Raw genomic sequence first — 14,423 nt, 5'->3', positions numbered from 1 at the left:
ATTATTATGATATTTATTTCCTCAATGTTATACTGAACACACTGAATTTAGGACTGAGGTAAATGAGAGTTAGTCTCCTAGTCACAACTATATCTTTTACAGCCTAAGAATTTTGCAAAAATCAAAGCATAGACATAAGTTCACTTCTATCCATCTAAAGAAGCACAAAAAAAAGAGATGTTTTAAAAGGTCATGTCATAGGTGGGTATAGTCCCATTGTTTAGCTGTCTCTCTCTTGACTCTCTGACCTGGGACTTTGTGGGGATTTGCCTGATTGCAATGGTTGCAATTCCTGGTCTCAGTTCTCTTGACTCTATCCTTGAAGCCAGAAGTATTAGCAGAAAAAAATAGAGACCCAAATTTTTTTTTTTTTTTTTTTTTTCCTGAGACAGTGTCTCACTCTGTCGCCCAGGCTGGAGTGCAGTGGCATGATCTCGGCTCACTGCAAGCTCCGCCTCCCAGGTTCACGCCATTATCCTGCCTCAGTCTCTCGAGTAGCTGGGACTACAGGCGCCCACCACCACACCCGAATAATTTTTTTTGCATTTTTAGTAGAGACGAGGTTTCACCGTGTTAGCCAAGATGGTCTCAATCTCCTGACCTCATGATCCACCCGCCTCAGCCTCTCAAAATGCTGGGATTACAAGTATGAGCCACCATGTCCAGCAGAGACCTGAAATTTTTTAGAGAAAACATGTGCAGATAGATATTTAACTGATTAATGTCCTCTGTTAATTACTTGAACATTACTAGCCAATACATGTGAGCTTTTGCAGACAAAGGGTTGCAGCCATGTAGTCCAATTCTTGTTGGTTACATGTCAACAACCTGTGACCCACTGCACCTGTAAAATACTGTTAGCCCTATTTTCACTCTCATTATTTAATACAAATGATCACTGTTCTTATTATTTTCTCTTCTCTTAGTTTTCTTACTCTCAGATTTTTTCCACCACACCATCTTCTTCTTGCATAAACCTAACACCCTCTGCTGGTATGTAACATTCTTTATTCTCAAGGGCAGCATCTTAAAGGGCATTTCAGACCTTTGGGTCTTACATTAATTTAGTTGTGGGTCCACAGCTGGGAAGCTCAGTATCAAGACTGCCCAATCACTGATAAGAAGAGGTAGACAAGCCAGCTGGTGATCACACTTGACAAGGGCTAACAGTGAACTCCGCCTAGGCGACAGGGAGGGCCAGGAACAGGGGCGCATGCTGTGAAGGGTAAGCCCTCAAGGTGAACAGCAGTGAGGTAAGGGCTTATTCTCTCCTCGAAGATTTTGTTATTATCTTGCCTCTCCCCAGATACAATCCTTTAAAGGTTTCTTATTTTCTTTTTAAGAAAATTCTATACTTCCCTCGTTTTCAAGGCCATCTCCAAATTGGCTTCAAAGGGTCTTTCTATTCACAGCTTCCATTAGTCTCTTCCAGGCTCCTACGCAAACAAGATCATTTATTTATTTATTCATTTTCTTAAAAGTACACCCATTTCCAGCCTCATTCTTGGATCAGGCCTAGCATGGCCTTCTCTCTCACATGTGCACACACTAACCAACTAAAGATGGATTCTAGATCTCCATCATGAAGACTTCTTTAAGCCTCTCAGGGAGGAAGAACCTTCAAGCTTATCATGAGGAAAATATTTTCTTTTTTATACCTCTTCCACAGAGAAATCTTTACCTTTCTATACCATTTTTATATAGCTTTTAAGTTGTGTCACGAATATTGTAGTGTCCCTATTAACCTCTAAGCTTCTTGAAGAAAGGAATTGTGTCTAACCCTTTTTCTGCCTTAACCATAGTAAAACTTTACTGATTGAAGAATGAACGTGGAAGGATGTTTTTGGGAAATAGCCTTTTGTTTAATACTCAGTAAGTTGGTTTCTATCTTATCTCTTCATAAAACTCCACAAAGTGACAGAATTCCTTCCTTTAATTGAGATCATTTTCAGCTCTAGTCTACCTCCAGATGGTCTGTTTTAAATTAATGGCTAAAATTTTACTACTCTTGAGAACTTGGGCAAACTAATCAACTGTTCTTAGTCTCAGTGTGCTCTTTATAAAATGAAGGAAACGTTAATACTTCCACTGCTTTGTGAGGCTTGAATGAGATGCGAGTCCCTCAGTTCATCTCAGGGCCCTGTGCTCAGTAATCATCCACTCTTAGGACTGAGCTGAAAGAACAAGCACGTTCAAAGAAACAATGGGGTTTACTTTTTTTCCCAAAAAAAATATTTTTATTGTTTGGCAACCAATAAAGAGTACATAATTCTTCTATCTCTTCTTTCTCTTTTTATTTAAATAAGCAGGCAATCAAACATATAGTTTTTTTTTCCTGTTAAAAACATATTCATTATGTAGACAAAATTTAAGAATGTTAGAAAAACTTCAATGTAGTGACAATAAGAGTCATATAATTAGATATGCCTGTGTTTTAATGACTATTTTGATTTACATGATACCAAGGGTCTGTGTAGGAAGATAAGTTTGGCCCAAAACAATCTTAGCTGAAGCAAATGCAAAACAGGAAATTTAGACACAAGGAAATAAACACTAGTCCTAAAGTATGCTCTTTAAAATAGCTTTAACGCAGCATAGAGCTTTGCATCTATATTTGTGAACAAAATTATCCATGCAGCTGTCCAATATCTTGCCAGAATTGTAAACTTCAAATTAGGATGCAAACTAAATGTCACTCAAGAAAGTGGTCATGAGGCTGGACTCAGTCGTTGGTAATTATTCTTGACTCATCAGCAAGGGCAGAGTTGATTTTACCATTTCGTTAACAAATCACTTCTGAACAGTTTCCTCCCAGGTGCTTAAGAATGAAGAAGTGGCCGTCAGGACTGCACTGGCGATATTTCTCAAAATGTGGATCCCTGGTCATATTAAAATAAAAGATTTCCCCCCGTCAGGTTAGCAGAAATGTAAAATGGACACTGGAATTTAGATGTAGAATTTTGTGTCAGAACCACGTTTGATAGCCAATTACATACATCTGGCCCACAGTTAAGAATGTGAACTAACAGCATGAAGAGCCAGACATCCTGGGTTCAAATCCCAGCTCTGCCATATAAGGCTTGGCCTTTCTGTGCCTCAGTGGTCTCATCTGCAAAATCAGGATGATATCATCCTCCAAGGACTACTGTGAGGATTAAATTTCTTTTTTTTTTTTTGGCAGTTTTTACATTTATTTAAACAGAAAACGTGCACACGAGCTGTCTACTCATTTTCTTCACTGCGCAGCCTGGCATTGGGGTTGGTGACTCTGATGGCCAGTTGGGCAGCTCTTTCCATGATGGCTTTGCGGTTCTTGGAGGAAACATTGTGAGCAATCTCGGCACAGTAAGATCTGTTGCACATCAGCAGCACTTCCAGCTCCTTGACGTTGTGGACCAGGAACTTCCGGAAGCCACTGGGCAGTATGTGCTTTTTTTTTTTGGTTGCTCCCATAACCAATGTTGGGCATCAAGATCTGGTCCTTGAATCTTCTACGAACCCTGTTGTCACTGCCTCTGGGTTTCCACCAGTTACGCTTAATTTTGACATATCGGTCTGACTGGTGCCGGATGAACCTCTTGGTTCTTTTTTTGATGATCTTGGCCTTCACAAGGGGTCCGAGGGCGGCCATGATGCCAAGGAGGAGACGGCTGCCACCTCCATAGGCAGCGCCCAGGAAGAGAGGATTAAATTGTTCATATGTTTAAAGTGCTTGGAACGCAACACACACACCCTGTGAAGTCATTACTATTATTATTATATTAACACTTCTCTTTTTGAAAAAGGACACTTTTTCTATTAGTTAAGACAAAACATGCCACATACTTGCAAATTACTAAAACAATTATTGAAATTAAAATTCTGTAGGAGAGTGACTTAAATTTTCTTTGTAATCAGAATGGATATGCCTCCAGCTCCATTCTTGAAGCAGGATGCATGCCAAGGTCAGAAGGAAAGTGACTTCCGCTTTCACAAACCTGTGAGAGAATGGGATCCGGGATGAGTCCCCCACTCAGGGGCTCACCTTTCCCACCGTGTCAGGCAACACATCAAGGAGGCTCAAGTTCTTTCAATTCAAGGAATGCTCATTTCATTGCTTGAAAGAGGACATTTTAAATGTTTCTTGAAAGGTTATACAGCATATTATGACAGACTTAGGACAACAAACAATGCTTCTGTTAACAGAGTTCTCTGGCAATGTTATTGAGTCAACTGCTCAGTAAGAAGATGGTTAATACTGAGTGACAACTTGATTAGATTGAAGGATGCCAAGTATTGTTCCTGGGTGTGTCTGTGAGGGTGTTGCCAAAGGAAATTAACGTTTGAGTCAGTGGGCTGGGAGAGGCAGACCCACTCTCAACCTGGTGGGCACCATCTAATCAGCTGCCAGCAAGGAGGCAGGAGAAGATGGAAGAGCGGACTACTGAGTCTTGCAGCCTTCATCTTTCTCCCATGCTGGATGCTTCCTGCCCTCGAACATCAGACTCCAAGTTCTTCAGCTTTTGGACTCTTGGACTTACACCAGTGATTTTCCAGGGGCTCTCGAGCCTTTGGTCACACACTGAACGCTGCACTGTCAGCTTCCCTACTTTTGAGGTTTGGGGACTCAGACTGAACCACCACTGGCTTGCTTGCTCCTCAATTTGCAGACAGCCTATCATGGGATTTTACCTTGTGATCGTGTAAGTCAATACTCCTTAATAAACTCTCTTTCATATATACATATATCCTATTACTTATGTTCCTCAAGAGAACCCTAATACAAGGGATTAACATCAGAATTTTGAATTCACCTAAAAGCAAGTGAGGTTCCATGAAGCAAGCACAAGAATGCCCTCCAAAATGTACCTTAAGTTAAATGGAAAGTAAAAGAAGAGATCCGAATTTTTTTTATATTACTGGAATGTTGTTTCTTATAAAAGGCATACTTTAATTCAGTAAGTAATTTGAGAGGGTCTGAAGACTAAACTACAAGTTAAAAAACATTGCCGGCTGTGTGCGGTGGCTCACACCTGTAATCCCAGCACTTTGGGAGGCTGTGGCAGGTAGATCATGAGGTCAGGAGTTCCAGATCATCCTGGCTAACAAGGTGAAACCCCGTCTCTACTAAAAATACAAAAAATTAGCCTGGCATAGTGGCACACGCCTGTAGTCCCAGCTAATCAGGAGACTGAGGCAAAAGAATCACTTGAACCCAGGAGGTGGAGGTTGCAGTGAGCCGAGATCGAGCCACTGCACTCCAGCCTGGGTGACAGAGCGAGACTCCATCTCAAAACAAAACAAACAAACAACAACAACAAAAAAAACAAAACATTGCCAATGTTTCTATATTGTGGGAAAGTTATTTATTGAGAAACAATTTATTATTTTATTAGACCATGCAGATTATGGTGGTGTGATATTATACCTACAGAAATACAATATAGAATAATACTATAGTTTCTTTTAAAAGAGGCTTCTACATGTTGCAAAAATCTGATTTTTAATTTAATAGGACTTTAAGTAATCAAGAACATTTTATTAAGAAACATAGCAAGGATTAGTATTGTAAAAATTATCTGTTTGTTTTATTAATCATGGAGAAAAGTTGTCACAATACTTGCCCTTTATGATATTTCAATAAGAATTACCTGCCAGATAATATGGTGATATCTGTAGCAATAACAATCTCATTGACTTATGAGTTAAAAATTTACCTTATGCTGCAGATGGTTGGTTCTCATGCCCTGAGAAACACAAGATGCTCCATGAGAGTGCTGATGATTTTATCATCATAAAACCAGTTGTATTCACATGTCACATGCCCCGGAAGTCAAGCACGACCTACTTAAAACCTTAGCTCTGCAGTATAGAGGTCTCCTTCCTCTCTGAGCTAAGATCTTTTGGGGAAGAAGAGCTGTAAGTTTATTAGAATTTGCTCCCACAAGTTCCAGTGAGCAGAGTAGTAACTGAGAACTCAGGCTTTGTGGCCTTATAAATCTGAATCGACTAGCTGTGTATTCTTGGGAAAGTTACTTAACATCTCAGAGCCTCAATAGTCTCATTAAAAAAAAGAGAATTTAAAAGTAGCATTGTCATAGGTAATGATGGCTATGTGGTGCCATCTGATTCTTGGCACAGGTCCTTCATGACATTGTAACTATTGTTTTAATTGCACCATGCATTAACAAATAAAATGTATGAATTAAATGAAGCTACCTTAACTAAAGCTGGTAATTAATGAAAAATGCTAATCATAACCAGAAAAAAAAAATTATTTTCTTCTTTTAAAATCAGGATCACTGATAAAAGTTTACCCATAATACAAATCTACCCAAAATACAAATCTACCCAAAATGAGATTATCATCCACAATCTCATGTAAAAATATTTAGGCCGGCATGGTGGCTCATGCCTGTAATCCCTGCACTTTGGGAGGCCAAGGCAGGTGGATCACCTGAGGTCAGGAGTTTGAAACCAGCCTGGCCAACATGTTGCAACCCCATCTCTACTGAAAATACAATAATTAGGTGTGGTGGCGGGTGCCTGTAATCCCAGCTACTCAGGAGGCTGACAAAGGAGAATCACTTGAACCCGGGAGGCGCAGGTTGCAGTGAGCCAAGACCATGCCATTGCACTTCAGCCTGGGTGACAAGAGTGAAACTCCATCTCAAAATAAGTAAATACATAAAAATATTTAAAACACAGATTTTTTTAAAAAAGCATTTGGTAGCCTGATCAATAACTGGAGAGAGAAAAAGTAATGCTCCAAGAATAAACTATTATATTTTAATTCTCAAGTCATTTAAATTGATAATTTTATGGGTCCTTGCACATAAACAGCTGAAATGTTAAATCAATTCATTAAAGTGTGCATAAATTCACTAAATGTTCTTAATCATCATTAAGCCTTAAACAACCTGTGACATCAAAATGATTACAAAGAAACAGTCATAAATTACTTTGAGTTATCAACTGTATATTTAAATACTGGGATACTGGTAAGTTATTTGGTATTTTAGGGGATATTAAATATTCCATCTCTAATATAATTTATATTGTGTCATGCTTCCTGTAAGTTTTTAAACAGAAACTTTAAGAAAGTGATTATGCACTTAAAAAAAAATCATATCAAGCAATATAAAATCTGAACACCAGATTGGTACAAAATGTGACTATCACATAAAAGTAACCTGGCATTGAAAATGAGAAGCTGTTACCCTGTGAAATTATAATGTAAAAACACACTAGACAAAATGCAGTATCTTGAGCATAATCTGTTATGAATTCTGAAATTGTGTACAAAATGTATACTGTATGGATTTTAAGACCTCTCTCACATGTAGACTCTTGACATACCTGGCCTGTAAAAGATATACAGGCTGACAGACCTAGGAGAAAAATTGCTATGTTCTGAGCCCAATGTGCCTCTTTGGTCCATAAGTATAATTTACAAGAACAATCATGATTCTTTGATTCCAAACTGTTGCCCCAATTATGAACCGATTGCTCATACCTGTGGCACCAGTCACTCCATCAAACCTTCATTCTGGGCTGCACACTCCTGGGAGGAACCATAAAGGAGGTTTGAGGGCAAATATCCTTTGTGTTAGGATCTGGCTCATGTCCACATCCCCCTTGCTGGTACTATATTCAGTCCATGAAGACCTACTGGATTCTAGAGCTTTGTAGTAGATCTAAAACTCTAGAATGAGTTACAGAATTTTACTTTGTGGTCCTTCTGTTTCTTAGCATTTTTGTCTTAATCAGTTTAGGCTGATGTAACAAATTACCATAAAGTGGGTGGCTTAAACAAGGAATATTTATTTCTCATAGTTCTGGTGGCTGGGAAGTCCAAGATCAAGGCATCATTATATTTGAGTTCCAGTAACTACTGACTGCAGACTGCTGATTTCTTGTTTTATTCCTACATGGTGGGAAAAGAGCAAGCTAGTTCTCTGGCCTCTTCTGTCAAAGTTGTAAAATTTCATATTCAGACATATAAAAGTTATAATGCTTATTTCAAATTGAGAATCAGTAGGGTGATAGGCATGTTAGCAAGAAACATAATTATCTCCATATATAAACTAATTTTAAATATTACAGTTTATTTTTCCAGGTACTAATTCCTTGGATCTTATAAAATGTATACTTCAGAAGATCCCTTTCCTTGTTTCTGCTTTTTATTCCAATTTTATAACTTCTCATAAAAAATGAAATAAGATAAATTTAAATGCTGTGTAATTCATCTATCTGGAAAAGAACATCATTCTTCTGACAACACTGAACATGTAGATGAGGAATCACAGTGGAAAAAAGCTATCCTAGTGGGACCAAGTATCCCAGTGGTCACAGACTTAAGGGAAGGGATTCAGGATGTTAGGGATGTAGGGGAGGAAAAACACCATTCACTTCCACCATCTTTTTGTCCACAGTCAATTTTGTCTGAGAGTAGTGATCGCTATAGAGGTGAAGAGTTAAGAAATACAGAGATTCATCTTCATTTCTGACCATTTCACCTCCAAATATGCATTAAAAGCACTAGTGTAAACTAATTTTATTACTCTTATCCTCCTGCAAGCCTGGAGGACATTGCCTGTGTCCCCCCGCCACATTGATTTCTTCAACCAGTTTTTTATTCCATTGTTTCCACCCCGACATAACATAAAAGACAATATGGAACATACAAGTAACATTTATATCCTGGAAAGCTTTCTCTACCTCAGAGAGATGACAGATGTCTCCATGTATGAAGTTGATTCCTTCCAGAATGTTTTGAGCAGGGATACTTATGTCAAACAGAATCACATGGACTCCCCTATGATTCAGAAACAGCCTAGAAACCCAAACTATCTACCACTTCCTGTAATGACAACAATTTCTTTTTAAAAAAAATAATTTTGACTTTTATTTTGTATGCAGGGGATATACCTGCAAGTTTTTTACACAGGTATGTGCTGTAATGCTGATGTTTAGGATATAGATTCCATCACTCAGGTAGTGAGCATATTACCTAACAGGTAGTTTTTCAACCCATCCCCCCTCCCGCCCCTTCTAGTAGTTCACAGTGTCTAGTGTTACCATATTTATATCAATGTGTACTCAGTGTTTAGCTTCCCCTTCCAAGTGAGAACAAGCTGTATTTGGTTTTCCATTCCTATATTATAATAATTTACTTAGGGTTACGGACTCCAGTTGTATCCACGATTCTGAAAAGAATATGAATTCATTCTTTCTTATGGCTGTGTAGTATTCTGTGGTGTATATGTACTACATTTTAAAAATTCAATCTACTGTTGATAAGTACCCAGGTTAATTCCATGTCTCTGCTATTGTGAATAACGCTGTTATGAACATACAAGTCTATGTGTCTTTTTGGTAGAATGATTTATTTTCCCTTGGGTATATGCCCAATAATGGGATTGGTAGGTTAAATGGTAGTTCTAAGTTCTTTGAGAAATCTTCAATTGCTTTCCACAATGACTGAACCAATTCACATTCCCCTCAACAGTTTATAAGCATTCCTTTTATCCACAGCCCCACCAGCATCTGTTGTTTTTTGACCTTTTCATAATAGCCATTCTGACTGGAGTGAGATGGTATCTTACTGTGGTTCTGATTTGCATTGCTCTGATGATTAGTGATGTTGGACATTTTTTCATACATTTGTTGGCCGCTTATATGTCTTCTTTTGAGAAGTATCTGTTCATGTCCTTTGCCCATTTTTTAATGAGGTTATTTGTTTGTTTTTTCTTGATTTAAGTTCCTCATAGGTTCTGGATATTAAACCTTTGTTGGATTCACAGTTTGCAGATATTTTCTCCTATTATGTAGGTTGTCTGTTTACTCTACTGACAGTTTCTTTTGATGAGCAGAAGCTTTTTAATCTAATTAGGTCCCACTTGTCAGTTTTTGGTTTTGTTGCAACTGCTTTTGGGGACTTAGCCAAAAATTCTTTGCCAAGGCTCATGTCCAGAATACTATTTTTCCTAGGTTTTCTTCCAGGATTCTTATAGTTTGAGGTTGTAAATTTAAATCTTGAATTCATGTTGAGTTAATTTTTGTATATGATGAAAGGTAGGGGTCCAGTTTCATTCTTCTGCATATGGTTAGCTAGTTATTCCAGCACTATTTATTGAATAGGGTGTCCTTTTCCCATTTTTTGTGGGCTTTGTCAAAAAGCAGATGGCTATAGGTATAGAACCACTTCTGGATTATCTATTCTGTTCCATTCATCTGTCTTTTTGGTATCAGTACCAAGCTGTTTTGCTTACTGTAGCCTTATAGTATAGTTTGAAGTTGGGTAGTGTGATGCCTCCAGGCTTGTTCTTTTTGCTTAGGATTGCTTTAGCTATTCGGACTTTTTTTTGGTTCTATATGAATTTCAGAATAGTTTTTTTCTAGTTCTGTGAAAACTGACATTGATGGTTATAACATTAAATCTTTAAACTGCTTTGGGCAGCATGGCCATTTTAACAATATGGATTCTTCCAATCCATCCGCATGGAATTTTTAAAAAATTTATTTATTTGTGTCATCTGTGATTTCTTTCAGCAGTGATTGGCAGTTCTCCTTGTAGCGATCTTTTTTTTCACATTATGGAATCTTTATTTTTCACGTGATTTCTGTACATAAGGAGTATGAGAGTAACCCTTTCACAAATAAAACTAATTTACTAGAATAAACAATGACAAAACTGAACTGGCATTTGATGTGAATCCATAGGATTTTAAGCTTCAAATCCAGCCAAGAAGTTTGTTACAATCTCTTTCAGCTTTGCATCTGATTCTTCTGAGATCTTTCTATCAGCCCTGATAGTGCCCAACAGGGCTTGGTGCTGGCTGACAACATGAGACAAGAAAGCATTCTCAAATTTTGTAATCTTGCTGGGCTCCAGTTTCTCAAGATAGCCCCTTACATTCACATGGATAACTGCTACTTGTTCTTCAATAGCCATGGGAGTATACTGTCTTTGCTTCAACAACTCAGTTAGACACACACCACAACTCAAAAGTTGTTGAGTGGCAGCATCGAGGTCAGAACTGAACTGGGCAAAAGCAGTGACCTCACAATATTGGGCCAATTCCAGCTTCATGGTACCTGCCACCTGCTTCATAGCCCTGGTTTGGGCAGCAGATCCGACACGAGACACAGACAGACCGACATTAATGGCAGGGTGGATACCTTTGTAGAACAATTCTGCTTCCAAGAAAATCTGTCTGTTAGTGATAGAAATGACATTCACTGGAATGTAAGCAGACACATCACCGGCCTGTGTTTCTATGACTGACAAAGCAGTCAAGGAGCCAGCACCAAAAGCATTGTTCATCTTGGCTGCTCTCTCCAGCAATCGGGAGTGTAGGTAGAACACATCACCAGGATAGGCCTCATGACCAGGGGGTTGGCAGAGCAACAGAAACATCTGATGGTAAGCAACAGCCTGTTTGGATAAGTCATCACAGATAATCAAAGCATGTTTGCCATTGTCTCTAAAATACTCTCCCATGGAACAGCCAGTGTAAGGAGTCAGTTACTGAAGTGGGGCAGCATCTGAGGCCATAGCTGACACCACAATGGTGTATTTCATGGCATCTGCATCTGTAAGTCTCTTCACTAACTGGGCAACAGTGGATCTCTTTTGACCAATAGCAACATAGATACAGTACAGCTTCTTCTTTTCATCAGATCCATCATTGAAACGTTTCTGGTTAATGATTGTGTCAACAGAAATTGAGATTTTCCCAATCTGTCCATTACCAATAATCAGCTCACGCTGATCATGACCAATTGGCACCAAGCTATTCACAGCCTTAATGCCAGTCTGCATTGGTTCCCGCACTGAAATTCAAGGAATGATTCCAGGGGCTTTCAAACCAACTCGCCTATGGGTCTTGGAACCAAATGGACCCTTTCCATCAATGGCATTACCAAGGGCATCAACTACACGACCCAGCAGCTCCTCACCAACTGGAACGTCCACAATGGCTCCTGTCCTCTTCACTGTATCTCCTTCCTTAATTAGTTTATCATTTCCAAACACGACAACACCAACGTTGTCAGGTTTGTAGAGATCTTTAACCTTCTTGATTAGCTGTATTCCTAGATATTTCATTTTTGTGTGTGGCTACTGTAAATGGGATTGTGTTCTTGATTTGGCTCTCAGCTTGAACATTATTGGTGTATATGTAACCAGCTCAAATCCAGCTGCTCTCCTCTCAGAAGTCAAAGCATGAGAACTGAGGTGTGGTGAAAGGAAAGCAACTTTTGTTGGTCAAATGCTAGCAGATGGGAGAATGTCTGGGCATAAGCCTTAAAAGAGCCATCTCAGCCTTCTGGGCTGAGTGAAGGGATTTAAGAAGGAAAAAGGTATGGGGATATGAACATGAGTAGTGAAAAGGGAGTGCATAGCTGCATGTCTTGTTCCCATAGTTATCTCAAGTCATCGCCCATCTAGAGATCTGATTTGCATCATCCTGACTTGGGCACAACTCCCCTTGAGTGGGAAGATCTGCGGCTGGGTCTCTCTGCCTGATTTGCTTCAAAATTGGCTCCTGGAATTTCTAAGCAAGCACATAGTTAGATGGGCAAGCACTGTGCACAGATGTGTCTGTTGGGAAAGGGCGTAACGAATCTTACACTACGAGGCTACATTCTGAGATTAGGAAGGAGAGGGAAAAAATAGTTTAAAAATGTATTTCGAGGCTGAGGTACTCAGTTATATATATAAATGCTATTGATTTTTGTACATCATTTTTGTATTCTGAAACATTCCTGAAGTCATTTAGCAGTTTGATGGGCCTTTTGGCAGAGTCTTTAGGGTTTTCTAGATATAGAATCATATTATCAGTGGCCAAGCATGGTGGCTTACACCTGTAATATCAGCACTTTGGTAGGCTAAGGCGGGCAGATCACTTGAGGTCAGGAGTTCAAGACCAGCCTGGCCAACGTGGTGAAACCCCATCTCTACTAAAAAATACAAAAATTAGCTAGGCATGGTGGTGAATGCTTGTAATCCTAGCTACTCTGGAGGCTGAGGCAGGTGAATCACTTGAACCCAGGAAGCAGAGGCTACAGTGAGGTGAAATGGTGCCAGTGTACTCCAGCCTGGGCAACAGAGGGAGACTCAGTTTCAAAAAAAAGAGAAAATCGTACTGTCAGTGAAGACAGACAATTTGACCTCTTCTTTTACTATGTGGCGTCTTTTCTGTTTGTTTGTTTTTTGTTTTTGTTTTTGTATTTTTAGTAGAGACAGGGTTTCACCGTGTTAGCCAGGGTGGTCTTGATCTCCTGACCTCATGATCTGCCCGCCTTGGCCTTTCAAAGTGTTGGGATTATAGGCATGAGCCACCATGCCCAGCCACGGATGTCTTTTATTCCTTCCTCTTGCCTAATTGCTCTGATTAGGATTGCTAGTACTACATTGAATAATAGCAGTGAGAGTAGGCATCATTGTCTTGTTTTTGTTCTTAGGGGGACTGTTTCTGGCTTTTGCCCAGTCAGTATGATGGGTTTGGTATAGATGGCTCTTATTATTTTGAGGTATGTACCTTAGATGCCTAGTTTGTTGAGGGCTTTTATCATTAAGGGATGTTGGATTTTGTTGAAAGCTTTTTTTTGCATCTACTGAGAGGATCATATGGTTTTGCTTTTAATTCTGTTACTGTGGTGGATCACATTTATTGATTTGCATATGTTCAACCAGCCTTGCATCCCAGGAGTAAAGCCTGCCTTATTGTGGTAAATTAACTTTTTGATGTGCTGCTGGATTCAGTTTGCTAGTATTGGGTTGAGAATTTTTGCACCTATGTTCATTAGGTATATTGGCCTGAAGTTTTCTTTTTTTGTTGTGTCTCTGCCAGATTTTGGTATCAGACTGATTCTGGCTTTGTAGGATAAGTTAGAGAGGTACCCTTCCTTTTCAATTTTTTTGAATAGTTTCAATATGATTGGTATTCTTTTTTTGTCTGAGTTCTTCTTTTTATTTCTGAGAGAATTTGTCTGTGAATCCATCTGGTCCAGGGCTTTTTTTTTCTTTTTCTTTTTTTTTCTTTTATGGTTGGCAGTTTCTTTAATACTGATACAATTTTGGAACTTATTGGTCTGTTCAAGTTTTCAGTTTCTTTCTGGTTCAATATTGGGAGTTTGTGTGTTTCCAGGAATTTATCCATTTTCTCTAGGTTTTCTTAATTTGTGTACATAGAGCTCTTTATAACAGTCTCTGAGGATCTTTTGTGTTTTTGTGGGACCAGTTGCAATGTCTTCTTTGTCATTTCTGATTATATTTATTTAGATCTTCTCTTTTTTTCTTGATTAATATAGCTAGTGGTCTATTAATTTTGTTTATTCGTTTTGTTTTTGTTTTGTTTTGTTTTTGAGATGGAGTCTCCCTCTGTCACCCAGGCTGGAGTGCAGTGGTGTGATCTCGGCTCACTGCAAGCTCCGCC

The 14,423-nt window shown here is 39.0% G+C and overlaps 2 pseudogenes across 2 annotated transcripts; both read right to left on the bottom strand.

Moving 5' to 3' along the window:
- Positions 1–3,177: 3,177 nt before the first annotated feature.
- LOC126937917 (60S ribosomal protein L32-like) lies at positions 3,178–3,678 on the bottom strand (annotated as a pseudogene). Its single transcript, XR_007719901.1, has one exon. The product of XR_007719901.1 is annotated as a 60S ribosomal protein L32-like (transcript).
- Positions 3,679–10,573: 6,895 nt separating this feature from the next.
- Positions 10,574–12,106, bottom strand: LOC126937914 (ATP synthase subunit alpha, mitochondrial-like; annotated as a pseudogene). Its single transcript, XR_007719900.1, has one exon. The product of XR_007719900.1 is annotated as an ATP synthase subunit alpha, mitochondrial-like (transcript).
- Between the last annotated feature and the right edge of the window lie 2,317 nt (positions 12,107–14,423).

This window comes from Macaca thibetana, chromosome 15 (genome assembly GCF_024542745.1).
Source record: "Macaca thibetana thibetana isolate TM-01 chromosome 15, ASM2454274v1, whole genome shotgun sequence".
NCBI lineage: Eukaryota > Metazoa > Chordata > Mammalia > Primates > Cercopithecidae > Macaca > Macaca thibetana.
Note: the sequence above shows the minus strand (reverse complement) of the source record. Positions and strands in the feature narration are given on the sequence as shown.